The 27242-nt window shown below is 43.6% G+C and overlaps 1 long non-coding RNA gene across 1 annotated transcript; it reads right to left on the reverse strand.

Annotated features, from left to right (window-relative positions):
- Positions 1 to 201: 201 nt before the first annotated feature.
- LOC144771509 (uncharacterized) lies at positions 202 to 27081 on the reverse strand. Its single transcript, XR_013599315.1, has 2 exons — positions 26867 to 27081; positions 202 to 2120 (listed from the first exon to the last, which is right to left on the reverse strand). It is a non-coding gene; the product is annotated as an uncharacterized LOC144771509 (long non-coding RNA).
- Between the last annotated feature and the right edge of the window lie 161 nt (positions 27082 to 27242).

Genomic DNA, 27242 nt, shown 5'->3' on the forward strand with positions numbered 1-27242 from the left:
CCCGCAATTCTGCACCACTCTGCACCCGGCCGCCACGGGCCAAGACCAAGTGGCCCCTTAATCCAAAGATATCACCCCAGGAGATCCTAAGTTGGCATCCAGTGACCCCTGACCTGAAGGAAGTTGCCCTTAGGGGCCACTTGGGTTAATTACAACCACCTGCTATGCCTTCCAAAGTAATGAAGAGTCGGTCAGACAGTAGAGAATATAAGCAAGCATTTTATTAGCAATACTCTGCAGAGAAGTCCATTCTGACCTGCACCCTAAGAAGTCTGCCAAGGGACTGGCTCCCCAACAGTCTGCAACACGTAATCATTCCTCCAAGAACCTCCGACCACGCCCACAGTGGAAAGTTACCGGCTCAGGCCGAAAGTAAACAAAGCAGGCACAGAAGGCTGGGCTACCACCTGCCAGATGGTACATTCTATCAGTGTCTCAAGGTTGCACTGCTGAGGCTCGGAGTCTCCTAACGTGGGAGCAAAGTTACACACAAGGATAGGAATGCAAGGGCAGAATGGCCTATTCATTAGTAAGTCAGAATCAAACCTTGAGCAGGGAAGGAAATAATAGCTGAATACAGTGTTCTGTGGAGGCAAGCAATACGAATAATGAGGCCTAGTTCAGAGATAGCCTAATGGGGATTGTGAAATACAAAATGGAGTCGCACTTGCTAACTGAGGCTTGCGCATTTCAAGGGTAACCTAGTGGGTTACATAACGTGAATGCAAATGGAACGTAATTGAGCCGCACACTGCTAACCTACTATAGCACGCAATATGTATATAATAAGAATGGGTTTTTGCAAACCTAACAGACCCTCCTTTTAGCATGGGTGACTAATGCTTTATTACCGATATCCGGTAGGATCTTTACAATTCTAATTAGGAGGGGAAATCTCCATTCACATAATCAATATCTTAGTACTCAGAAGTGTTCAAATGCTTGCTATTAAGCAGGTAAACTATAAGAAACATGTTGACCTAAAACGTGTCTGCATCAATGCTCATCAACCCATCGATCTCTTTCTGAAGCATAATCTTAGCATTTGTATCGCATGGATATCCTTTTTCTTGAGAGTCGGGGTAGTTACACAGCAGGCACAACAAGCTGGCAGACTGTGTACACATGGGCATATTCTTTTTGTTAGCAACCCCTTTTGACTAAGGGCAGAAACCTACTTTCAAGTTATAGCTGATGGAATATATGATGCATTGACGAGGCAAAAAACATTGGGGAAAAAGGAAAGAGAGGCAACAACTGGCATACCATTTCCTCATAGGTAAAACATAATTGTGAAAGTAAACAATATAAAGAGAGATCCAAGGCAAACTTGTTATCAAGCAAGCTAAAAGTCAGCGGGGCTGCAAAAAGGTGCTCTTCTTCAATAATGGAATGACCAAAAGGATACATGGTAATTGGGAGAGAAATGCAATACAATATAATTGATGACCAGGGGACAGGGGGATGGGCAAAACTCTTCTTTCCAGTGTCTTTCAGAGAGCCATCACTGGCAGGCTCCTTTTGTTCATCTGGCGTAGGCACTGTTGAGCACTGGCGGTGTAGCTACTCGTCTAGCTCTTTCTGGAAAAATCCTGTTCACTCAGGATAGGGCACCCTCCCTCCTTGGAGGACACTCTCAACTAATCCTATCTAGTGTCCAGGCCAGTGCACCAATCTCTTTTTCCCTACTCTATCGCTGGCACCGTAGACTGGGTACCTGCACCCTATTCTTCATCCATGAAGTCCATCCCTACTCATTCAACTTTCCCTCTGGTGCACTGTTCTTCCGTCGGGGCACAAATTGTGCCACAATACTCCGGGCACAGGGGGGTTCAAGGAAAAATGGGGTCAGACTCAGGAGTACCAGGTGGTGAGACTGAAACACAGACGATCCCACAGGCTGGGGTCAATGGGCTAGGACTCAAGCACAGGTGGACCAACAGGCTGGGGCTCCTGGATAGCCCCTCTCTTTGTTTTGTTTTTCGGTGGTACTGCCTTGTCCAGCACTTCTTTGCTCTGCAGCTCCGCCTCAATCATATTCATGGATGTTCCATAACAAGCAGCCAGGCTGTGCATCACGTCCGGGCCCCCTCTTTCTATGACTGTAGGGTGTCACAGACCTATTAGTGGGTAGAATGCAGAGTTTTAATTAACTGGCAGGATAAAACGTTATACAATTAATTGTTTTCTCTCCCAACACCAAGTAGCGGGTAAGCTTTCATTCATTTACTAAGCTCTGAAAGAACAATCCGGACATACTTTGAATCATTGCATCTGTCCATTCCTATATTATTAATCTGAAGAACCTCAAAATGGGAATTTCAAAGCAATGGCTTGTTTGCATTTCTTGTCTTAGCAAGCTTGTGTTCAATAAGTCATAGAGATCACGAAACAGCTTCTACTTTGTGAACTTTAGCTGCTGAGCAGGTCTGCAGACAACTCTAGAATTATTTTTCCAAGGAAGAGAACATAAATATTGCATTTTTGACCCTGCTCTCAAGTTATAGTTGTGGCAGGAAAATTTTAAATTGCTAATTTAACAGAGATACTGATTATATAAATAACTGACTAATTAAGCATAATGTAGCAAGTACATGAATTCTCCAGCAAAACGTGTTGTGCCAAACAAGCTCCTGTAGAGCTATGTGCTCTTCAAGTGTTAACCACTAAAATGTGTGGTGTGCAATTACCGGGGGCATACAGGCACCCTTCCTAGTATTGTGCATCATGTGTACCATGGAGTACACAAACTGGGCCAAGTGTCATCATAACCAGGGAAAGACAAAGGCATCTTGCAACATTTGTTTTCTTTTCTTTTTTCCTTATGGCCTACTAATTCACCAGTTCTAGTAAGTGCTGTCAACTCAATTACACAGGCTAACTTATAAGGGACTTGTGATGTCTCTGCAACTGTATGTAGTGTTGCGGTAACATGAGCAATAGTGGTGTTGCCACCTGGGAATTTAAACAGGAGCCATCAAACTATAGTTCCCCTGAAGGATCAGATAAGGGAACATCAGTCTAGTCTACCCGTCCTTTCATCTTCTTTTCAATTCAATTCCATCAATTTACAGAAAGGAGGGGCAGTAACATAGCTGACTTCAAGATGATACTTCTAATAATGATAATTTTTCCGAACAGTACTTTTTTATAGCCAGTTAGTCATGCACTGGTGAGGTCCGGTGTCTCTATTTATTCAAGGTCATGTTCACAGCATGGAGTACCATATCTGTGAAATTAGTGGCTAAAGCAACTCCAAACGATTGTCTTATTGAGTCGGCCACCGTCATGACGATTCCTAGACCTCTCAGGAGGTCTCTAGTGATAGCGTTTAAGACAGAAAGTGCGCACAACAAACCGTCTTGTGTACTTACAACACAAAACAGCACACAACAATATATGTGCTAAACACAGAAGCCAAAGAAAAATGCACATCCGTCTTGTGTACTTACAACACAAAACAGCACACAGCAATATATATACCAAGCACAGAAGCCAAAGAAATACACAGTTTGTTAGTTGCCCAAAAGACTTTTTCATGCACCTCATTTACTGTGTTAATTCGTCAAGGAGCTAATCTCCTACCCCCCCTTCGACAGTAGGGGACCTAAGCAGGTGGCTTCCTGTTGACAATACTTACCCCTTTTAAAAGGCAGACTCCCTAGCAATTCAGAGCTAAACACAAGAACAATTTATTAGAAATTGGGATCTCTAGTTGGCAGTGGTTGGGAACCTCTGTCCAAATAGGGACACTTCCCTCCAGTCAGGGTAAGGGGAATACACACTTTAGGCAACTCCTATTCACCCCCCTTAGTAGCTTTGTACAAGCAGACAAGCTCATCCGAAAGGCAATGTACAAAGTATTTGTACCAACACTCAAGTAACAAAGTGAATACACCATAAAAGGACACCATACCAAATGTACATCCTCTTCCTCTCTCACACTGAAACAAGACAATCAATCCACAAAAAGACAGATACGCATGGAAAAGTTGGACAAGAAAATATCTCCTTCCTAAAAGTGCTGTCTTCAAACACAGACTTTAAAAACCATACTCACTAAAAGATGTATTATCAAATTCTGAGTTCATTCCGATTTTCTATTTTATCCCTATGAAGGATATACTCGTAAAATGTTTAAAAAATTCCCCATTCCGTCCTAACAGCAGGACAGCCCTTCAATAGGGAAAAAGGAAAATTATATATTTTCACCACCAGGACATGCCACACCCACCAGCACACATCAGCACATATCCCACTCCTCACATATACCGCTCCCCTACCGGGGGGGGGGATTGGGCCCACCATAGGGGTGCCCTAGGGACAAACTGCACACAGGCAATGCTGTGGCAGGCCCGAGACGTCTTTTCCGGGAAACTCATGTGGATGGCACAATCAGCGCTACAAGCCTACTAGTACCTATTTATTTACCAGCCCTGTCACAATCAGTGCACTTCACGAGGGATCTACTAGTAAAACCAATATGCCAGTCAGGGAGAACCAAGTACAATATCAATTTACACAGAAAGCACTCACATTGTGACACTGATCAGCAGTGGTAAAATTCCCAAAGTATCTAAGCTTGCAAAAATGAAAACCAGCACAGCATCAAAACATAGGAGTTAGAGGCAAAAGGTCAGGGGAAACTACACCAAGAATGCCATGTCTAACACCATGCAACTGTACTGTCCCTACAACTTTGCTGTGTCTAAAACGATGAGCAAGTAAGTACCTTGTATAGATGCCCTGTCTTTCTGCATGGTCATAAAAGGCGCAGCAGAGCCTATATCTCTTACCAGCCATATATATTTTCATAAACAATACTGCCAAAGAATGTGCTTCAGATCAGCGACAGAAAAACATGGAGCAGTAGGAGAAATATAATATTAGCTAGAGCAGGAGACAACTGGAGGGCCACATTTGTAATTTTCCTTTGAACTGCACACAAGTCAGTCACAAATTCTAAACACATTCGAAATAGTGGGACTCTTTCAATGTTCCAGCCTTCTCCTCACCAACACCTTTCTCAACCAAATCCGGAATCATACACAACAAGGCTCGTGGAATCTGTAGGAATCCCAGCTCTACATCGCCTGTTGCCCACAAAGTGGATGGCACATACTCAAAACTCGGGGGGGGAGGAACAAACACTACTCTCTACTTACATTAAGGCCCATCTACAGACATTCACCTGCCTGAGAGCAGTGATAATAGGATGTCAAACCCATCGCATGCTCACAACTATCATTAACTGAAATGAGAAATTCACAATAAAAAAGGACCAATAATTTGAGCAAGAGAGCCCCAAAAATGTGCTACAACTAATGCGTCTGGAACACCCACCAATACATGCATAGCACTGTACTATGTTAAATACATAACAGAAAGAAACAATACAGACAAATTATTTCCCAATATCTACAACCAAGTCGCTATTGCAAAAGACACAATAAAAATGATTCTGCAAATAAACAATCACATTTTAAGACACAAATCTTGTCCACTAAAATCTAAATAACACCTTCACTCTCTCATCTTTCCTCTGACAACTACCAGAACAGCCTGAACTTCACAGCAGAAATAGAAACAGCAGAAAGAAAAGAACAGCTGAATGTTTAAAGCAATAAAATCTGGGGGATATTTGTAAATTGACATTTCTGAAAACAATGCTACAGCTGTCTCCTGTTGGGCCACTCTAAACTGTACATACTCAATTGTGCATTACCTTTTCTCTAATAAACCTATTGTTGCTGCAACTTCCTCTAACACATATTGTAATTTCTCCTTTTAAAACTCCAACATCTTTGATATGGCACCTTTATTTCTGCTTTTTTGATGTTGCTTATTTTAACTCACTTTTCATTCCCTGCAAACACTTTTTCTGAGCAAACCCTCTCTCTGCCATCATATTTAATTTTATAAACTCATTCCTTGTCCAGCACTATAGTACCCTTCATCCTTCAGAATACCATCAATCCACTTTCTTTGAAAACAAACCATTATTTACTGTACATGCACCCTAATCTGATCAGAGAACATTAATCCAATAACCAACTGGGTCACACATTTTTAGCTCCTGTGTTGTTCTTTTGATCTGTACCCAATTAACATCTTTTGCTGGCACTCAGCCCTTCAGGAAAGTCTGGCTCCACGCTGTGCATCTCTGCCTGTCTGTGTCAGGAGCTGGGCATGTCCCCCACCTTCCTTTCTGGGTTCACAGAACTCTCTCCCTAGCGTCTTACTTCTCTTGTCTGCTGCTCTGAGTCTCTCACTGCTCAATGAGCCCCCTGTTTGGGAATTCCTTCCTTATCTCACCGAAGGCCATAGCAAGCCTGCCACACACTGAATTCACAAGCTATCTTTTTCAACTTTTGTGCAGCATAGAGACACACTGCCTGGAGTGCTTGAAACACGTTTTCCAAATTAAATACATGTTCTATTGTGGACAAATCCAAATGAAACTCACCCACTCAAATCAATCATAGGTTAACTTCTGAGCATTGCACCGAATTTCTACGGGCCAGTTTTCAGAATGCAGTTCATGTCTGAAGCTGGAAAGCTCCATGTACTGACACACTGCTCTCTTTTTCCCTTTCCAGAACTTCTGCCCCACTTTCATGGAGAGACCGAACACATTCAGCGCCACTGAATTACGAGCGTGTTTTTCAACTCTCCTACTGCCTACTGCACCTTTAGAATGCGTGTCTGTTCAGCATAAATATACATTACCTTGAATCATCACAACACTGTTTTCAATTTAAATACACATCACTTCCATACATTTTTCTCATGTTGTACTCTTCCTATGTGAAAACAAATGTGCATTCTTGCTAGTATTTCTGATCAAACCATATTTTTAATTATTTATTATTTTGTCCATTCTTTAAAATGTAAATGTCACCAGAAGGCACGAGGTAACCTCCTTCCAGTGGGCATCTGCAGAGCACAACGACAACAAGAGAATACATTAAGCTCATTCCAGACATTTTCTAGAAGGGGCCACACTCATCATTTTGCCTGGCAATGGAATTGCAAGTACTTATCCGAAAGACAGTCCTCAGACCATGTCAAACAAAAACCCAACACAACACAGCTTGCTGAGGTGAGGCATCATTTCCTCCACATGAAGAGCACAATCGCTGCTCACTCAAACAGGCATTTCACAAGCACCACCACCAACATCTGTCCACAAACCTCATAGCACCCAAACACAACAATCAAACCACAAGTCAGTCCGGAGACTGCATTGGAACAAGACAGTCCAAAGACTGCACCAAGACAAGACAGTCCAAAGACTGCACCAAGACAAGAAGACAGGCTCTAGCCCCAGGCCTTTTCAAGAGTAGACCAACTTTCCAGTTGGCCTGGCAGATTTTTCGCAAACAGCTGCAGGCCTTTTCAAGAATAGGCCAAATTTCCAGTTGGCCTGGTAGACTGTTCACAAATACTCTGTGTCTTCTAAAGGGTTTGCAAACCCACCAAGGCAGCTTGAAGATTGTACCAAGACACAGCCCATCGGCACGTGCCTTTCAAGGAAGGCAGTCAGAAAACTGAACCAAGACAGTCCGCAGACTGTACCAAGACACATCCCGTAGGCTTGTGCCGTTCAAGAATGGTGCCATTTTTCCAAGAATCAAATCACTCACCTGGTGTACTCAGGTTAAGCAAGGTTATTCTCTACCGCCGACTCTTCGGACCAAACAGTCAAATCCAAGGTTTCCCCTTCTCAGGACCCCAGCCGGTGACCACTAGATGAGGAGTCGCCCGATCAGACGGGCGGGGAAGCCAAGAGAACCGGGCTCTTATCATGTGGGGATCCCGGATCCGCCCGACCAACCAGAGGCACCTCCGACCCTGCAACCCGATTACGGGCAAGTCGGATCACCTTGCCGGGTCCCTGTTCGGGTGCCAACTGAAGGACGTGGCCCTTAGGGGCCACTTGGGTTATCTACAACCACCTGCTATGCCTTCCCAACTAATGAAGAGTCGGTCAGACAGTAGGGAATATAAGCAAGCATTTTATTAGCAATACTCTGCAGAGGAGTCCAATCTGACCGGCACCCTAGGATGTCTGCCGAGGGACTGGCTCCCCAACAGTCTGCAACACATAATTAATCCTCCAAGAACCAAACCACACCCACAGTGGAAAGTTACAGGCTCATGACGAACGTGAACAAAGCAGGCACAGAAGGATAGGCTGCCAGATGTATACATACTATCAGTGTCTCAAGGTTGCCGTGCTGAGCTTGGCATCTCCTAACGTGGGAGCAAAGTTGCACGGAAGGATAGGAATGCAAGGGTAGAATGGCCTATTCAGTAGTAAGTCAGAATCCAACCTTGAGCAGGGAAGGAAATAAGAGCTGAATTCAGTGTTCTGCGGAGGCAAGCAATACAAATAATGAGGCCTAGTTCAGACACAGCCTAATGGGGATTGCGAAATACAAAATGGAGTCACACTTGCTAACTGAGGCTTGTGCATTACAAGGATAACTCAGTGGGTTACATAACGTGAATGCAAATGGAACGTCATTTAGCCGCACACTACTAACCTATTAGAGCATGGAATAAGTATATAATAATAATGGGATTTTTCAAACCTAACAGACCTCCCTCAGGCTTCAAAACTAAACCTGCTGCCTTTACTTGAAGGGTCCCCCTGACCATGACCAAAGGCAGTAAGACAACTATTCCCTTGATCGAAGCCCAACCAGGTCTGTCTGACGGAAGCTGACTGTGACTTATTGCAGCCTATTGAAACCGACTCTTAAGACACCCCAGTCGTCGACACCTTCCCGGCCCTGGGTAGCCCAATCAACAGTGTCCAAGCATCTGCCCAGATCCCCAGTCACCTCCCCAGTTGTGGGTTGCCTCCAAGAAGTCTCCCCGACCAAGCCTGCAGCTTTCCAAATCCAACACATTTCACTGAGAAACCTAGGGACCCCGATGTCTGCTTTACCTGTCTACTTTACCTGCTGCACACAGCCCCCTCAGTGCCGCTGGTGGTGCAGTTCTTGTATCAGTCGATGCCCCCTGCAGAGGCGATCGCAACCTTAGGAGCTTGGCTCACACACCCAAGTGGTTGCTTGCCTGCAGACCCTAACCAAAGGACCCCATAGCCCGTTGGCTATCGTTGGGCCCCTGCACTCTGTACCCGGCCACCCCAGTGCAGCTGGTGGTGTAACTAGAGTGTCCACTTGGACCTTGGGAACCTTGATCCTAACCCTGACACCTCAACCTCAAGTCAAATACTTACTTCCGAGTTCGATAACCATATTTCCTCCCACAGAGACCCATACTAGGATATTTTGGGTTTAGAAAGTGTTCTATGTGTAAAAGCTGATTTATGGGGAATACTGAGCACTATTGTAAAGTAAACTGAACGTAATGAAAGTATTTATTGTGAAATTCCAAGTATTCTGAAAAGCGATATCAACCTATAACAGTTACACTTACAAGAACAACAGCATTTCCTTGAGCAGTCGTGCATTTGCCAGTATTTATTACCTACCTGCACCAAGTCTTTCTTGGTTCTATAAATGAACCATAAGTATACCTTTTTTTATACTTGCCTAATTGGTCTGGATTCTGTATCTGAGTGTGTGACATTAGCCTTGATTGAGTGAATACAATAAATGCTTAACACACCCTCCTGATATGCCTAGCTGCTCGACCACACTACCACAAATAGAGCTGTTAGTGATTATCTAATTTAGCCCCTGCTATACCTCTGGGGACCCACTGGACTCTGTGCACACTATACCTTACTTTGGTATTGTATATGTAGAGAAAGCTATCTACGGGGAGCTACAGAGTTGTGACGTACTCTACCACTTGGCAAATTACACATTAGAAATTACTTTAGAGACAGCTTTGCCACATTGGACATTGTAAACACAACTGAGTTTGTTTGATACTAGAGTTGGTGATTTGAACACTTATTCGTAATCAGACCTGAGGAAGTCAACTGGAATGCAATTGTCAGAGACGGATGTTGGCTAGTTTGCGGTGGAAATCTCAACAAAGATATGATGATTTTGGTTAACGAAAAAAGAACATAAGAAAACTGTTCATAGTGCAGTGGATTTTTTATTTGTGTTGGAGTGCTTGGGATTGACTTCTTTGTGTATGAACATTATCCTCCTTGAAGAAAAAATTGGTGTTTTTTTCTTCCTCTTTGAGCATCCAATTGTTTTACTTTGTACTATTGATAATTGTTATGTTTGACACTGAGGGCCTGATTACTATTGCGGTCAGTCGGACTGCTGCCCACTATTGCAGTGGTCAGGAGACCCCCAACAAGCAGTCAGTGGTTCGACCACTACATTTCAATATGACTGCCGTACTGTTGGTCCTAAAACGCTCCATATCAAGGGTTACAGTACAAGCCGCCATGGTCCGGAGCACTTCCTGCACGTCTGTGGACCATTTGCCATGCACCATGTCTTGCATGGCACATGATGCTTGGAGGTGAGTGTTGAGCACTACATGTGCCTCCAGGGCCACTTTGCAGTGGCCCACAACAGACTGGGCCCTGTTTGGGGGCACCCATATACCTTTCCGATAGCCTTTCCATGGCTGTCTTCCAGCCGTGAAAAGGCTGTCAGAAAGGGATATAGTGATTCAGGGATACGACTCGAACCACTGTCCCATCAGAATCTCTGATCTGGAGCAGGAATCGGTCTTCCCTCCAACAGCAGTAAGTCCGACCGCCGGAACTGTCCGATGGCCTGTCGGTGGCAGTTTGACCGCCATCATAATCAGGCCCTGAGTGTGTGTGTGCCAAGTTTACCAACCACCACTTTCTCTCTATTCCTTTTATATATGCCCTACTACCAAAACAAAAAAGCAGCACTTACTATGAATACTTAAACCACGTTAGACTTAAAAGAAACTACTACCCACAAATATAATCATAGACTTTGAACAAGCCATGATTCAAACCATTTCAAAAATTAACCCTACGCAGCTATACAAATCTGTTACTAACATTTCAATCACAGCATATGGAGACACCTCCAGCAATCTGCACTACTTATATAATATTCTACAAACATCCAATTTGCCTTTGAAATAAAACAATGATAGAGTCAGCCTATGTCTCTGTCATGGAGGTAGCTAACCACTACAATTTACTAATACAACGCCCTTTCTACCAATAAAACAAAGACAACTAAGCCCCCTCATGGATTATTTCAAAGCCACTTGGGGGGGTAGCAGACTGCATCGCTTCGGACACAGACGCCAAAACCAAATTCCAAATACTATGGTGGAATGGCTATGACAGCACTTTGGCACAAGAAGCCAAAAGAAACAATGCAGTGGAAGAACATTACATTGCCTTCAAATCCACACTAGGCAGAACCCAACCTACACGCTATAAATTCATAGATGCATTACAAAAAGAGCAAAGCTACCAACAACTACGAATGGACTAATCTGTTAGCCAAATTACACCTAAACATAGCAGACCAGCCAAATGAATGTACAACATGCTACAATTTAAAGTCAAACTCTTCATAAACAACAAAGGAGTAGATTGCTCAGAAATACTAGCCAAAAACATAATAATAAATAAATAATAACCTACAAAAGTTTCAAAAACTTACAAAATCAATGTTATATAGAGACTGAGATTATAAAATAATTTCTAAATCATTTACATGTTCATGTTAATGTTTATGGGATTTAAAAAGCACATGGCTACCCGCGGGCTTACCAGGGTTAACCGAGAGGGGCATTAGGTAGAGGTGTGGAATTTATGGAAACAGCTAAGTTTTAAGTTTTTTACCGAAACAACTTTAATTTTTGACCAGTCTTAGTTCCGTGGTCATTGAGTTCCAGAGCTTTGGGACCTGGTATGAAAAGGATCTCCCACCCCATCTTGCTCTCCTTATCTTAGGTATGTTCATAAGGAAGTCAGATTAGGACCTGAGAGACCTTTTTGGGACATATGGGGAGACGAGGGATTTTACCAGGAAGGACCTCTACCCTGCATGGCTTTATGGGCTAGGCAGCGGACTTTAAACCTAACCCTAGATTGAATAGGTAGCTAATGCAGTTTTTTCAGGGGGGTTCTCACTGATTCCTGTCTGGGGATCTTCAGGAGCATCCTGGCTGCCACGTTTTGGACAACCTGTAGACTGTTGGTCACATACTTGGGAGAACCCTGATACTGCGAATTGCCGTATTCCAGTCACAAGACCACTAGAGCCTGGATCACTGTCTACCGAACCTGCTCTGGGATTAGGTTCATGATCTTATGAACCATCCGTAGTATATTGAAACAGGTTGGTAGAATCGCAGCAGCTCTTCCTTGGTCAAGTATCAACTTCAATTTCTCAGTAATCAATAGGAGGGCCGACTCTTGGCTATGTTCTGGGCAGAATCCCATCTGGGTCTGGTGCAGAATGTTAATCTCCTCCAGGAACTGAGAGATGATTCTATTGACATGTTTACCAGCAACTTTACCCAAAATGGGTAGTAGTGAGATGTGGCAGAAATTTCCCAATACTGTGGGATCAAGTTGAGGTTTCTTGAGAAGAGGCTTCTGCGTAGCATGCTTCCACTCTTTAGGCACTATGCCCAGGTTTAGGGATAGCAAGATGAGGTCAGCCATTTTGGAGAGGATGGGGTCTCCACCCTGAAGTAAAATGTGGGGCGGAGGGATCAAATGGATATCCAGATTTAAAGTTACTTAGGATGTGGCCTGTGTGTTCTTAGCTCTGTGCTGGGAAGGTACCTAATGATGGGGGTGATGGCGATCCAGGCTGTTCTGGGCTGAGGAATTGGCCTCTCATTCCCGTACTGCCCTGTCTCGCTTCAGAGTTATCTATATGCCACTTGTGAAATGAAATGAATGAAATAAAAAAGAAATTTATAGAGCGCGAAACATTAACCCAAGGTGATCAAAGCACTTGCTCATCAAACAGAATTAAACTAGGTGGTTCGAAGGCACCTTAGAGACTGAACAGCCATGTCTTCAGAGCCTTCCTAAAGGCCAACAGATGTGTTTCTTGTTTCAACCTCATTGGAAGAGAGTTCCATAATTGTGTTGAGCCTACCAGAAACCTTCTTCCACCCCAGGAACATTTTTTGACCCTGGGAACAATCAGATCATGGACAAAGGAGGAATGAAGACGACGGACTGGAATATAGGGTAGTAAATTCCATTTTAGGAAACCAGGCCCTATGTCATGCTCGGCTTTAAAAACAATGCACAGAGCCTTGAACTCAATTCGCCTCTTTACTGCCAACCAATGTAGATCTTTGAGCGCCCTGGATACAGATCTGTGTCTTGGGATGTTCAACAAGAGCCGAGGCATAATATTCTGCACCACCTGTAGTTGAGACAGGCACTTTTTCCGAAGATTTATAAAAAGCCCATTACAATAATCTGCTCTTGATAGAACAAGTACTGAAACCACTAGTTTGAGTAGCTCAGCTGGAATAAATGGTAGAATCTTTCTCAGAAGCTTTAGCATGTAAATAGACAGGGAGGTAACTTGATTGACATGACTTTCAAACAAGAGTTTAGAACAGGAACATTTTTTGACCCTGGGAACAATCAGATCATGTACAAAGGAGTAATGAAGACGACGGGCTGGAATATAGGGTAGTAAATTCCATTTTAGGAAACCAGGCCCTATGTCATGCTCGGATTTAAAAACAATGCACAGAGCCTTGAACTCAATTTGCCTCTTTACTGCCAACCAATGTAGATCTTTGAGCGCCCTTGATACAGATCTGTGTCTTGGGATGTTCAACAAGAGCCGAGGCATAATATTCTGCACCACCTGTAGTTGAGACAGGCGCTTTTTCCGAAGATTTATAAAAAGCCCATTACAATAATCTGCTCTTGATAGAACAAGTGCTGAAACACTAGTTTGAGTAGCTCAGCTGGAATAAATGGGAGAATCTTTCTCAGAAGCTTTAGCATGTAAATAGACAGGGAGGTAACTTGATTGACATGACTTTCAAACAAGAGTTTAGAGTCAAATTTGACTTGTGTTACGAGTTATATATGTTTATCACTTTGTTTAAAAAAAGGTGGCTAGCTCGTTGCATCTCTCTATTGAAGGGTGAAGTGTGTGAGAGCTATGTAGAATCATGGTAAGTGATTTCACATTTTGAATATTTCTTGGGGGAGTTGGAGGTCTTATTAATCCTCTCCTCATCAAAATGTGCCTGTGCTAGCTTATTGTCATCATGATATTGTCTGATGGCTTTTTTATATGGTAACTTAAGGTCTGGGTCATAGGGTTTCCTCCAGCTCCTTTCGAGCTCCTTTTGAGTTCTTGCAATTCTTTTTCTGGGAGGAAAGGTGGCTGTTGACCCATACAGCTTTTTTTGTGGTTGCGTTGAGCTGCCGTTCTGGGTTTACGAAAACAATTGTCTACTGAGCTGTTAATCCAATATGACCATCGTTTATGTACCTCACCAAGGTCTTCTGATGGAGAGGGGGTGGTAGATTTTAAATGATTGGTCCAATTTTCAGGTGCCACCCTGAGCCATTTTGGTCCTAGATATATTTGACCCCCTGAAGGCTTTTGCATTGATTGTTTAGTTTATCAAAAAGGGATAAAGAAATGGTGCGACCAGGGGATTTGAATCGGAGTAAGAACCTGAAGTCTGGGGTCATTCGAAAACATAGGGTTGAGAATATGCCCTTTTTCATGTGTGGCAGAGCCCATAAGCTGGGGAGGAAATTTCCGTGCCTCTAGGTCTGACAAAAGTCTGTTAGAGGACGAATTATCGTCCAAGTGTGCATGACCCTGGGGGCCTGTAAACAAAAGTCCCATAAAAGGAGGATGTGGGGGTGAGCGTTATTCTGAATTGCATGGCATCACAGTTGGTTTGCCTCAAGGGAACTACGCCTCCTAATTTTCCCAACCTGAAAAAACCTATGTTAAAATATGTTTATAAAACAATTCAAAAAATGTTACACAATGAAAAAAGAGGGAAATGTACAACACCATACTATTTAAATATGATTTACATGTTTTATGTACTAATAAAAATGTATTAACAAAGGTTTTATTTATTTATCTATGTATGCTTATGTTTTAAGTTTAAATGTACATGTTTAAAGATATAAACATATACATTAAATAAACTTTGAAAACATAAATAACATTTGAAAAATGTTAACTTCTATTTTATAAAAAAATATGTATTTAAAAATAGAATTTATTAAAAGAATACAACTATTTTTTATATTTCTGAACACCAAACTACTGATTATATAACACAACCTTTTTCAACTTCATACAAATACAATTTAAACAAAGGATTTCACACAAAAATTATCAAATTAAATAATCGCACTCTAATGTCACCCATTTTTGAGAAAAGTTGGACATTTATAGGGTGGACCTTCATTTCTAGAGACCTGAAAAAAGGATCACCTCTTTGATCTGTATGCTCAAAATTAGACATCTCATTTGCTCGTGCTGATCTGTGAAAAAAATTATTCCTGAAAAGCTGATAGTGACACATTTTTATTTAGAATATAAAACTAGTGGAGTGGTATGTATTCAAAATTGGTCTAGAGAAAGTATATTACTAATTCTTCGCATTAGTATGTCCCCAACCCTTAATTTGCGCGGATGTTTACAGATGAAGGGTGCCTGCACTCATTCTTTGGAGAATTTAATGTATTTGTAATACAATACATTGACCCAGAGAAAGATAAAAACTGTGAGTAAAGAGTGAAAGAAGGAGTAAGAGAATGATAGGCAAACAGTGACAAAAGTGGGGATTAAAAAAGTCTGCAAGAGTTAAATAGAGAGGATGTATAGAACAAGTGACATGCGGTGTAAAGTGGCGGAAGAAAGAAGCTTGAGGTGGAATCATACATAGCAACCTTGTTTGTCAGAAACCTTTGAATTTGGCAGCACCAGCGGTGGTCTGCTAAGAAAAACTTTGAGCCCTAGCACTTACTATTTATTAATCTGTTTATTTTACAAATGATACACTGTCTAAATAAAGGGCAGAGGGCATAAACCCAACATATTCAATTGACCACAAGGTAGGATAGCATTACAGGAGGCTATAGCAAACTAGAAGCTAGAATCCTGGTCAGGATGCAGTATGGGACTTGAATACTGTTTACACACCAGTCACATGCAACACATTATTAAGAGGCTCCTGAAAGTGCATGTCTTCAGGGGAAGAAGAAAATGGAAGGGTGAACAGCCATGAAAAGTGTGGTGTGAGGAAACTCGTAATATTCTTGGTGAGACCACAACTGGCCCGCCAAGCATATTGCAGCCTCAAGATCTCTGATCCCTGGGAGTTGAGGTGGTCCCTGGCGGACCGCCCATCCTGGCCGTAATAGGGTGGTTGGATGAACCTCACAGCCGCTCCCCCGCAAATCTGGCAGTCCGTGGACCGACAGACTCGTAATGATGCCCTTAGCCTTTTTCCCTCTTGTTTTGCTGAATTTGCTTGTGTTGGCCTTTGGACTCTGTGCACTTCACCCCTGCTAACCAGGTCTAAAGTGCTTGATGTCACTACCTAAAATATGGTAACATTGGTTTAGGTGTAATTCTTATAGGTGATTTACTTACAAGTCCTTAGTAAAGTTGTGTATCATATACCCAGGGCAAGTAAATTATTTGCTGCTAGTAGACCTGCAGCACTTACATGTCCCACCCACTTAAGCAGCCCATTAACACATGTCTCGGGCCTGCCATTGCAGCCTGTGTTAAACTGCTAATTCGACTTGCCAGGCCTAAAACTCTCTTTTTATTACATATAGGTGACCACTAAAGTAGGCTCTAAACAGCTGATAGGGCAGGGTGCATTGTAGTTAAAAAGTTGAACAAATACTTTTAAGTTTAATATGTCCTGGTAGTGAGATAATCACACATTTGCTTTTGAATACATTGAGGCCTACTCCTCCCATAGGATAACATTGGGTTACCTTATTGCGTTCAATAAGTGCTAACTTTTGTTTGGGAGTAGGTAGAGATGTTATGTTTGGTGACTAAGGAATTGTAATTTAGAATCCTCTTTAATGGTAAGGTCGGATTTAAAATCACAATTCTAAAAATGCCACTCTTAGAAAGTTGGTATTTTCTTGTCATAACAGTTCCTGGGCCACATTACGATGTCATGTACGAATCCTCCTCCCAACAGTCAGAATCTCCTCGACCACTTCAAAGCCCTACCAACCGACTCGGTCGGTTTACATTCCGACTGCCCGATTACGATGTTTGCGGTAGGAACATAAACTGTTCGTCATTTCAACTCGGTTCCGAACGACTCGCATAGTATTCCTGTCGCTGAGAACCTCATCGTACACCCCTATGGACAGCATTTCCCCCATTGTGATTACAATGCTGATTTCCAACAGCCTTTCCGTGTCTGCCTGTCCGACACGAAAGGCTGTCGGAAAGTGACTTGGGGGCCCTGGCAGGGCCCCTTTGCCCCCATAGCTTACGATTGATGGCTGAGGGGGTACCTAAGGGACCCTCTGTAAATCCCACTCTTCAGTTCACTTCTGCACCTGTGGAGGACTATCAGAGGACTGCTCTGCTAACTGTCGCCTGCTGTGTACTTTGGCGGAGGAGAAGTGTGGCTCAATGGTTAGAGCGGCAGACCCTGACGCAGAGGTCTAGCCCGGGACCAGGGTTCAATTCCCCGCCTCGGCTGGTCTTGGGCTCAAAATTCCACGGACCTGAAAATTCTCACCTCGGTGCCTATTCCAATCATGGAGTCTCACTCTGCAACTCTGGGCAATAGCTTGCTTAATCTCCACAACGGCCCCCACAACGCTAAGGATACCTGGCATGGTGGAGAAGTGTGGCTTAATGGTTAGAGCGGCAGACCCTGATGCAGAGGTCTAGCCCGGGACCAGGGTTCAATTCCCCGCCTCGGCGGGTCTTGGGCTCAAAAAAAAAATCCCCCACAACGCTAAGGATGCCTGGTCTCCACCTTGGGGATGCCCAGGAGTGGACACCTCACAGGGAAAGCCAGGATGGGTTCCACAGCGGTATTTGTACAAGCGCCTTGAGACCCTTGCGGGTGAGTAGTGCGCTATACAAGTATCAATTTACATTTACTTTAGATGACTGCCCTGCTGCACCAAGATGACTGCCCTGCTGCCTGTAGCCTGACTAGTGCCCTCCGAGGATTGCTCTGCGGATTGAGACCTGCTTCTCTGCTTGAACCCAAGACTTTCATATTGACTCTAAAGGCTAGTTGGCTGATCTCCTGATCAGAACCTCAGGGACAGAAAAGGCACCAACCATCTTGAACCCACACCTGGACCCAGCTTAAGTGAGTCCTGACCCTCTAAGTAGTGCCCCACTAGCAGTGGTGCCCGGTGACTTTTGATAGTGGTGCGGCGTAAAGGTTGGCGATGAGTTTGACATATGAAGTGTGAGAAACAAGCAAGCTAAATTGTCATTAGGTCCAGTCATAGGTGTTCTCAACTTAGAACTTTAGGAAAATAGATGGGCAAGTGGGACATTTAAAGAACAAAATGGTAAAGAATTTGTTTCAAATACGGTGAGGTTTATAAGGCAATTCTTAATGTAACCCTTGGAATATTTAAAAACTTGAAAGAGTGCTCCAGTACTTTGTGTCAGTAAATAATTTCAGTGTGTCTATAGCCTCAATCAGGAAGAGGCTCCCTTAATAACATGTAATGCTCAGCTCTCAGCATAGATGCTGCCGTAGAATATTTCTGATTTCATTCAGTCAGTTTGATGTACATTAACATTCATGTCCAAATTCAAACACCAAGCAACCTATCATCTGTCAGGGATATGACAAAAAGACAGACTGAAAAATGGATCGAAGTAAATTAAATTGTGCACAATGCTGTAGATGTGTGGATCTAAATTCCATTTCAACATATTGTATGCACAAATGTACTGTTACATCAAATAAATACTCCAGACTGTCATATTAAACAACGCATCTTAAATGCCCTCATTAAATGGAAACTGTTATAATTAAATGCTCTGTACTTGTCCCCTCTACTGCTAGGTCAAATAAAACAATTAGGAATTCCATGTGAAATTATTTATAGTACCTGCTAAAAACGAAAATGAGTGATCAATAGCAAAAAAATATATAATAATACATCCGCATTTGTCATTCCATACTCTCAAGATCCAAGAACTAAAGATAAGGAAACTGCAATTTTAGTTCATACTGAGTGATTCTATCAATAAACCGTTGGAAAAGCCTGCCTCAGTCTAATAATTTCAGTGTATTGCTTTAATTTCACTATCAGTGCATGCTGGGAGTTTGCCACCTCTCATGCTTAAAAGAAAACAGTTGGACAAAACAAACTGTTCAGACTGTTTTTTTAAATGAAATCCCAAACTGGGAAGTTGATGCGCTTCCCAAATAGGTGACTGGCTGATCTCTTCTGTGTGGTAGCAGTAGAAAGGAAAAGTTTTTTCTGGTTTGCATTTTGATAGAGTGATAAAACACCAACACCTGTTCAGTGAGATCTAATTAGCTGTGGGCCTGCGGTGCTTCTGGATAACAACAAAACCACAAAGAAAAATGAAAATATTCGGCCAGCCTATGTAGCTGTTGCTGTAAGCATGGGTGCACAGTGGTGGCTCATCCACTATGGCGGAGGAACGTCTCTCCACTGCTTATAAGCAGTGCAAATAAAGGAAACATGAAATGATAATAACTTTGAGCTCTTATCATTTTATGTTTCCGTGTTGCTTCGCAGGCGACCGGTCAGGGCTGCACTGCTCTTGTAGCAGGGCAGGGGAGAATTGGTTTGCCCACTTCTAAATGCATATGAATAGACACTCTGGGTCCGGCCAAACAGTCATGTGCACTTTCTCTGTTCTCCATGCAGGCAGCATTACAGCCTACGTGGAGAACATGCCCAGGCCCCCATTCCCTGGCTGAGCATTGAACGACAACGCTCAGACCAGTCACAACGCTACATTACAGTGTTGCGATGATCAAGGGAGGCTCAGTGCTTACCAACCACAATGCTGCATTGAAGTGTTGTGAATGGTCAGGGGAGCCTTGCTGTGCTTCCTGCTCATGAAATGAACAAAGCAGGGGCTGTCCCACCTGCATCTATCCGATTGGAACACTTTTCCATCCATTAAGTCACATTTTGGTTGTATTTATTTTTTACATTGTATTAAAGCTCTCTGCAGTTTGGAGTGAAGAACAAAAGCTCTGTATGATTTTTAGGCTTAAAATGACTGCTAAATAGTAGTCGAAGCATACAAGTCCCAGACTTGTACAAGCAGCTTCATGTGTTAGTCTCTGTCCAAAAGGTGCACAGTAAATTGTGTTTAGAGCAGAGCCCACTGCCAAAATATGTCGGGAAGTGTTTGTTATTTGGAAACACACAGCTTCAGTATTCAGTCACATTCATTCACAGAGGTGCCACAAACTATTTCATAAAGTGTGTGTATTTTATTCTTCTCCTCTGTTTTCAAACTATTTCAGTGATCCTCGTGAAGTTTTATTTCTTGTCATCCTTGGAACCTGAACTATACACTTTGTTTGGTATTCTATCTCTGCCTCTAGTCTTTCCTCTGTTGTAGTGTTTTTCTAATTTATCCTTGTTCAAGAGGACATCTTTTCCTCTCTTCTTCCGGTGACTGGGTGTCAGTCTTGTGTCCAGTTCGTGTTGTGCCTCGTTTTCCCTCCTTGCTTGCCTGCCTGGCCAGTGGGTTTGTTTGGGGGTAGTCTTTGGTGCAGCTATGTTTTTCTGCTCCTTGTTGTTTATTTCGCATGTTTACTATTTTCTTCACTTTTGTTATTCGTTGTTGGAGATTATGGGTCATTTCTATTTGTGTATACTTGCCCATTGCTTCCACCTAGTTTTCATCCTACCATCTCTTCCCTTGCTCCTTTCTGTCCTTTTCTTGACCTTACTTCCCTTATACCATTTGCATTCCTTTCTGCACTGGGTTATTTATCGTTACATCTCTGTTAGGTATAGGACCTTTGCTTCCGTTTTGTAAAAAGGGGGATATGTAGTTTTTCTACTCATGTTCTTTTTATGCCTTTTACATCCCCTGCTCAGCCATTGTGTTTGTGTGTGTGCTCACGGAATGTTGGAGTGATGATGCGCTTGGAATGCTCAAAGGTTGGAAGTGACAGTTGAGAATGGGCTGAGCAGCATGCAGGCTGCTCCTGGTGTGGCTGCTTCACGGAGCTTCAATAAAGCTTCTTGAATTTAATCATATCTGCGTGGACTTCCTTACTACATTGTGCCATGTTGTGCCTCTTCTTGTGTGTGTCTCGACAGCACTGCTGTGTTTTCAATTTATACAGACGTGTCAGTGTCAATTGAAATGTAGCCACTTATAGGGGAACAGGGTTGGGAGAGAGAGAGAGAGATTTTCATGGATTGAGTACTGAGAAATAAACGCAATCTTACCAATGATGTCTTCTTTGAAATATCATACTGCTGATAGACAATGCTTCACAAATACACCTGTTTCTGTCTTGCTGTAATGAAGCTCATGCAGGGCCCATGGAAACAAAGCGCCACGCCCCCCTCTGAGCCAATGCAAGTTCTGCTCCTTGCTGTCTATAATAGTAAATAGCATAGGAGCAGTGCCAGGATTGGCTGAGGCATGAGAACACAGTGCTCCATCCGAGAGTGCTGGGACTGTTTCTCTGCTTCCCCAGCTGTCTGTCAGTGTTGACTGTGGAAGCTTGAACTGCACTTGTCAATGTGACATGCGCAGTTCAGTTAGACAGCCTCAGCATTTTGTCCCAACCACCCAAGCCTGTTGCTCTCAGGAGACAATTCCATGGAGGCCCCACCCCTATTAGGAAATAATGAATGATGCTGATACGGGGGAAAGTTTTCTAATCAGTTTATTTTTAAAAGCTAGGAATATAGTGGCGCCAGGTGGGTGCAGGGGGACCTATAGAGGAACTGTCCATTGCCTCTAGTCCTGGACCCTTAGCAGTGGTGCTAAAAGTGTCCAGATAGCCCAAATCCAAAGCCCTGAGAACCCAGAAGAAGACCGGGACCTACCTGCTCACTAATCACCCAAGGTGCAACATTTGTCAGCCTGATTTTGCGGTACCCCCCACTAGGTTCTTCTCCACAGCAGCAAATTATTTTCAGCAGCTCTTGTCTAGAACGGCATCAGGTCTCGTGGAGCCCACACCGGCTACAGTCTGCAACTTTGTCCTGCTAGAGATTTTTAACATCCAAAAAAGAGATTAAGGGGCTGATTCAGAGTTTGGCAGCCAGTGAACCACAAAACCTGGGTGGCACAGTGGTGGCGGTATGCACTGGTGTTGCAACCACCATATTTTGAGTTTGGCAGTTGGACCGCCATTGGACCTCCGCAACTGTCGGAGATCCATGCACCGCTAAGCATTTTATGAGTTTTGTCACTGCCACAGTTTTCATGGCAGTGATCCCCGCCATGAAAAGTGTGGCATGAAGAAACTAAGGGGGCCCTACAGGGGGCCTTGACACCTCAGGGCCATTAGGATGCATGCAGGGGAGCACATGTTGTGCCACCCTGTTAGCATGCACTCCCAGTTCCTGCACAGCATGGACTTAACAGTCCATGCCGTGCAGGAACTTGTTTTAGTGCTACACTTGCGTTGTCTATGTAAGGCTCACCGCCTGGGACCACAAAAGCACCTCCCGCCATACCAGCAGAAAACTTCTTATCTGGTGGGAAGTCAGCAGACGCACTTGTCTCTGTGAGAGTTGCGCGCTGGGGTATCGGCCTGCTCCCACATGGCCAAACTCGTAATCAGGCTCTAAGTGTTAATGTAGAAAATTTCACTGCGACTTCGTCCATCGGCTTCATGACGATGACGCCTCCTCCTTTGGGCACCGCTGGCTTTCTTGCCCGGCTGAACTTTACCTTCTCAGACATTTTTTCAAAAGTAAGTGAAGACCAGGCTCAATCCACTTTGTGCATCCGAACCATGCTCCATCGCGGTGAACCACAACTTTTGTCTTTGCCCTGGTCTCGCTGTTAACTATTTAATCTTTTAGATGCTAATTTTCACTTTAAAAATTCATAAACTCCGATTCTACTGATCGGAATTTTGTTTTTTTGGTGTCAAATTATGTATTACATTTTATTCCTTTTCTATATCAGTGTGAGATTTTTGTTGTGTTGGGTTTTCACTTTATTGTTGTTTGAGTGCTGCATAAATAATTTACATATTGCATCTAAGTTAAGACTCACTGCTTTTGTTCCAAGCTACCAAAAGATTAAGCACAGGTTAACTTAGCAACATGTTGTGGTTCATCCTGACATGTATTGTGAATGTTGCTTGAGAAGGGCTAACACCTCCTTCAACCAACAACCCAATTTCTCACACCATAGAATTATGCTGATATCAGTATATACTTGTTGGTATATGGGTGAAGAGCAGTGCAAAAAGAGAGTCATGTCATCACTGCACAACCGTAAGGTGGGAACAAAAAAAAATAAAGAACAAAAGAAAGAATGAAAGCAAGGAAATAGAGAGAGAGAGTAGATAGAAAGAGGAAGGTGATTATCTAGTTTATCTAGCTTGTCTTGTGGAAGCGCTCGAGATCAAACCAGGATTCACAGGCAAGTTCCATTAATGCACGATACCACCTTTATCTCTACCATATCAAGATTGGTATGCAAACACAAATATTGAGTTGGAAATATTGTGACAAAGAAATATTGACAAATGCAAAAACAACAATTGATGGACAGAATGAAGTACAGTGTCATACATTCACACCCAGTACAGAGATCTGGGCCTAAATCCATCGTTTTTTTGCTCACCCTGCCATTCCAGTTTGAACCCAGCCATATGCAAATCAGTCTTGACCCAGTGTCCAATGGGAACAGCCCAGCTCGAACTGCCAGTCCACGTCCTCCCTGGACTGGAAACAATCATCCTGGGACCGGTTTCGTGGTTTCACCCCTCATCAGCCAGGGTAGCTTGACTCCAGTGGCATGGAGAGCACGGGACCCACGTCTGGGCATACTCTTCCCAATCGGGGTGGTAAATGCAGAAACAATTGATGGACAGAATGCATCCTTTTTGTGCTCACCATGCCATTCCAGTTTGAACCCTGCCATAGGAAAATCAGTCTGGACCGTGTGCCCAATGGTAACAGTTCAGCCCAAACTGCCAGGCCAGGTCCTCCCTGGACTGGAAACAAGCATCCTAGGACCAGCTTCGGGGTTTCACCCCTCATCAGTCAGGATAGCTTGACTCAAGTGGCACAGTGAGCCTGGGACCCACGTCTGAGTAAACCGGCAACAAGAATAATTAATCATGAATAAGAAAGAGGTTCTTGAGTCTTCAATAATGTATCCCTATTCTTCTTTAATATTCTTAATCCACTACATGTGCAGCCAACGTGTTTCACCCTAAACAGGGCTTCATCAGAGCAAGACTAATATGTCACAATAAGTTTTAGACTGGTATACAGCCTCATCCAGAAAAAGGTGAATGCCTGGGTTTGTTATGTTCCTTAAACAATTGAATGAGTCAAGTTTTCCATATGGACCTGGACTAAGCATTACCAGGAGTTGCGTGTCCAAGAATATGTCCAGCGATAAAGGCCAATTAATAATTTATTTGGGCATCATGAACTCCCTCGAGTCAGAGAGATGTTTAAAGTAATATGGGTTGTGTACGGCTCACCTTACTCTTCTGTATTAAAAATATTAAAGAAGAATACAGAAACATTATTAGAACCTCTTTCTTATTTCTGATTAATTATTCTTCTTGTCTCTCTGTTTTTGACCTTGCACGTGTGCAGGTCTGTTTAGTCTCGGGCCACAAGACAATAGACATAAGTCCACAAGGACAACACAAAGACGAGAGATTTTGCCTCAGATCCAGGACTGCCTGGGAACTAAAGTTAATCAGTCGCTCTTAGCTACTCTTACATGTGAATGCATGAACAGCTATATGCCTGGGCCCTGCGGCAATTTGTGCTACCCGTTGCCCAAGGACATAGAGAAATTATGGGTCAGATTTACCACTTTGTCACGCAGACCAGTGAGGCAGCCGCAAATGCTGCTGTGCGTAAAAAGGAGAGAGGAGGAGAGCGCCAAATTTAATTAAATATGTCTCTCTCCTCCCCTTACCCTAGCGACAGCGCTGGAATGAGCTGCTGATCACCACAGAAACACCTTTGCACCTTGGTGCAAGGGTATATTTGTGAGTCTAGCATATGTTTTGTACTGGAATACTATGTCTAGACTTACTTAATCCACTTTTCCCTCTTTGAATGCATGCTATACAGTGCAGCACATGTACAAAGTTGGGAAAGGAAGGAGAAATTAAAGCATTTCTCCTTCCTTGTGCCTACTTCAGAAGGGAGCAGTTTCGGTTTGAGATGCTAAACCTTGTCTACTTTATTTAGTAAATTGGATTCAGCGCCAGAAACCTTGGGTGGTTGCATGAGAACACCCATGCTCTACCCATGGTACGCCCCCCTGGCACTAAGAGATGCAAAGCAGCGCTGCACACTGCTTTGCATTACTTTCATGTTGTTTCCAGCACGAAACACTTTAAGTGTTTTGCCCCCTTCCTGACCTTCTGTTGCCACCATCGAGATGGAGCGAGTGGAGAGCTGCACGTTCCCCATATTATCGTGCTTTAGCTGGGCATCAAGAGCCCTCGCTGGGGGAGTGGACTACATCTCCCCCAGTCACCGGGTCCTGCTTCCGGTCCTCGCACTGTAAAGGCGCGTCATGCACCCGCAAGTTTGTACTTCTCGGCTGCTTGTTTTGCCCCCTACCTGACCTCCTGTTGCCGCCATCAAGGAGGAGCGAGGGGAGAGCTGTACGTTCCCCGTATTACCGTGCTTCAGATGGGCATCAAGAGTCCTCGCCTTGGGAGTGGACTACATCTCCCATTTCCCCCAGCCACCGGGTTCTGCTTCGGTTTCCAGTGCTAGCGCTGTAATGGCGCATTCCGCACCCGCGGCGTGGGACACGCATGTGGATGCGCCCAAGCCAAGGCCGGACCCGTCCATGCCTGTCGGAGCCCGGATAGGCTCGGCTGGGCCCCCCATCTAACATCCTGCATCGACCAAAAGGTACAGTCTCATTTTCCATTCTTTTTGGTGTGTCTCCTTATAATATGGGAAAGCGTAAAGGCCCTCTGGAAAAGGTGGGGGGAGGCTCTGTTGCAACGCAGGATGCATTTCTATCTAGAGCAGCCAGTGTTCTTACCCATGAAATAGAGCTAACCCAAAGGCATTTGTCATTGAATCTTCTTCTTCTTCCACTGAGTTCACCTAGGGGGATAGTTCAGTAGGACTCGTTACAGTCTTGTTCACCCTGCCCGATAATATCTGGTGACTCATTATTTGGGCAACAGGATCTGCCCTCCATGTCTGGACCATCATGTGTCATACCTGATGAGGCTGCAGAATCTTCTCCCCAAACTGTTCTGTTTATAACGGACCCTCAAATTGACCCCCACCCACAAAGCGGCGTAGGGCAGCTGCATCCACTCTCAGCAAACAGATTAAACCCACTTGTGCCACAAAATCAAGGGGCATACAACCCATCGCCCCGACAATGACTTATGAAACATCTGTAATGACTCAAACAGAAAATATTTTGACACTACAACCTTTTACCAATGAGGACTTATGGGCAGAAGTTAGTAAAAGATTGATGACACTCCTAGACCCAATCTTAGCCAAACTAACTGTAGCATCCTTGCCTTTCCACTGCTTGTTTTTTACTGTGATTACCATTGTGCTGGAACCTGGAATGTGTGATGCGTGCCTGCATCTTACATCCTTGGTTCCAGATTCTGTCCCAACTGTTATTATTACCTTGTACCTGTTACCTAACGGATGTGCTGTGCTTCCCTCTATTTAACTTGGAATAAATTACCTTTTTTATACAAAGAGGCTACTTACTTTTTTACACTGGCGACGACGGACCTTCATCTATTTTCTGCCACATCTCTTCGAAGCACAGGAGCAGAAATTCAAAGAATCCACGTCATCAACCTCATAAAGCTCTTCACCTACTTCAGAAGTGAAGCGGAACTCTCTTCACGGATTTTCCTTCAAATCCGGTCAAACTGCGCTAAGTATTTTACTTTTTAAAGATTTCTTCGTGTTTTCCTTGTTTCCTTCGTCAAAAAAACGGCATCTGATCTACGTCAGCAAAGTGCCTGCTGTCTCCTATTGGCTACTGGTAACCAGCCTTTATGCACCTATCCAATCGACTTTATCCAACCTTTGCCATATTTCATTGGCTGCTGACAACCGGCCTTTGTGTGTCATCACG

The sequence above is a fragment of the Lissotriton helveticus genome, chromosome 8 (assembly GCF_964261635.1).
Source record: "Lissotriton helveticus chromosome 8, aLisHel1.1, whole genome shotgun sequence".
Classification (NCBI taxonomy): Eukaryota; Metazoa; Chordata; class Amphibia; order Caudata; family Salamandridae; genus Lissotriton; species Lissotriton helveticus.